The following is a 2,287-nucleotide window of genomic DNA, read 5'->3' as shown; positions in this document are numbered from 1 at the left end:
GGTTTCAGAGTAGCAGCCGTGTTAGTCTGTATCCGCAAAAAGAACAGGAGTACTTGTGGCACCTTAGAGACTAACAAATTTATTAGAGCATAAGCTTTCGTGGACTACAGCCCACTTCTATATGCATCCGAAGAAGTGGGCTGTAGTCCACGAAAGCTTATGCTCTAATAAATTTGTTAGTCTCTAAGGTGCCACAAGTACTCCTGTTCTTTTTGCGGATACAGACTAACACGGCTGCTACTCTGATACAGTTCCTTTAAAGTGATCCAGCGTCAGGCCTCCATCCAGATACCCAAGTCAAATATGATGATTTCTGAAAATCTTATTTCATGATATAAAAGAAAAGGTTCTACTAATCCCAAAGAATCAGACACATTACCTCCCCGGTTAATGAATGTTTCAGATCTTACCCAAATACAGGCTACAGCCAATTCTTATGAACTAAACTAAAATTTATTAAAAAACAACACAGAGAGAGTATGGGTGAAAGATAATATACATACAGACATGAGTTCAATTTATTGAGGTTCAGATTCATAGCCGAGACGGTGAGCTTTGTAGTGGCAAAGAGTTCTTTTAGAAATAGTTCATAGGTTATAGTCCAGTGTCCAAATGTCATATTCAGGGTTTATCAGCATAACTGGGACCTCAGTCTTGTGACTCAAACTTCCCCTGATGAAGCCTAAGCAGATCTGAGATGACAGAATCAGGACCCAAGGATCTTGTATACAATTTCATGTCTTTTGACAAGTTGGGAGTTCAAAAGGTAATTAGCATGACTTTGAAGGAGGTCCATCACCATTACTTAGCTATAGAATTAACATAAGGCAATTTGCTTGTTCCTCCACCATTCGCAGATTATTTGCTATACATTTCAAAGAGAGATGAATACAGAGATTTAAGATTCATTTAAATGATAGGATGTTCTTTTGACCTCTGAATTATCAGAATACAGCATAGACAGGGACTGTTGATTACATTGTCGGAGGACCCTACTCATACATATGTAAATACACAAAACCACAAATATTATCTCCCCACATGTCTTTTGAGGGTTGTTTATTTTGCAGGATGTTTAACCCTTTCTAGCCATGCCTCACACCATCTTTTTAGGGAAGGCAAATATTTGCATGTAAATAGGTTGACGGCAGATTAATATGACCACTGCACTGTTTTTAATCATCTGAGAACCCTTCATAAATAACAGCCACTTCAGTGTGATGTACTGTATTTTCAGTGAGCCCTATACACTACACCCTATACAGTGAAACTACAACTGGTCTTGAACAGGCTGATTTTAGCTTTTAAATGTATTTTTTCCAGAGTTGTTCAATGTTACCCTTTTTCCACAGTGAAAGAAAGTATTTTAAATGTAATGGGTTTACCGTCTCTCCAGTCTTCCTTGTCACCCCCCAAGCTGTCTCCTCAGTAGAGCTAGGCAAAAAAATTTCAGCAAAAAATGCATTTTTCAGGGTCTGAAACTATTTGCTTAATTGGGGGAATAGCATCAGTTGGGGGGAAATTTCAAGGGGTCAAAATGTTTCAATTTGACTTTTACTTTGAATAACATTTCAATTTGGAATCTGGCCAGTTTAAAACAAAACACACACAAAAGGTGAAAAACACCCCAAAAGGCCGAAATCAAAACAAAAAACTTGGGGAAAAAAAATTGATTGGACTGAAATGTTTTGGTCGACTCGAAATGAATATAAAAACTGAAAAAATGTCCTTTTGGATCAACTCAAAACATTTCAGTTTTTTCAAAATCAAATTTTTACAAGTCTTCTGATTCAGTGAAAAAAATTGTTGGTTCAAATCAAACTGGAATTTTTTTCAGTTTTTCTTGTTTGGCTCCTGAACTGAAAAATCTAGTATTTGCTCAGCTCTAATAATTTAATCTTTGGGAGGTGGGAGAGAATTTCTTTTTTGTGGCTTTAAAATGTGGTCATCTTGATTCTGGTAAGCTGCTTTTTAAGGTTTTAACTTTGACCCAGCTTGCAATGAGATGGATGGTAGGATGGGTATCCCCTTTTTCCAGCTGGCTCAAAATAATATTAATAGATGAGAATACAGTGAAATAGGAAGTAATCTGAGTTCCGAGCAATTGTTTAACAAATATGAGTCAGTTCTGTAATTTGTAGCTCTTTATTTTTGTAAACATCCTGCTTGATCTAAATAAAAATCGGGGAGGAGGGGGAAGGTGTTCACACTAGTGCTACACTGATTCTTAACTTCTCTGCTCCTCGCTCCTTCCCCTCAATTCCTACAAGTTCTTTTACATCTTTTT

The sequence above is a fragment of the Trachemys scripta genome, chromosome 5 (assembly GCF_013100865.1).
Source record: "Trachemys scripta elegans isolate TJP31775 chromosome 5, CAS_Tse_1.0, whole genome shotgun sequence".
NCBI classification, from domain to species: Eukaryota; Metazoa; Chordata; order Testudines; family Emydidae; genus Trachemys; species Trachemys scripta.
The sequence above is the reverse complement of the archived record's forward strand: the minus strand, read 5'-3'. Positions refer to the sequence as shown.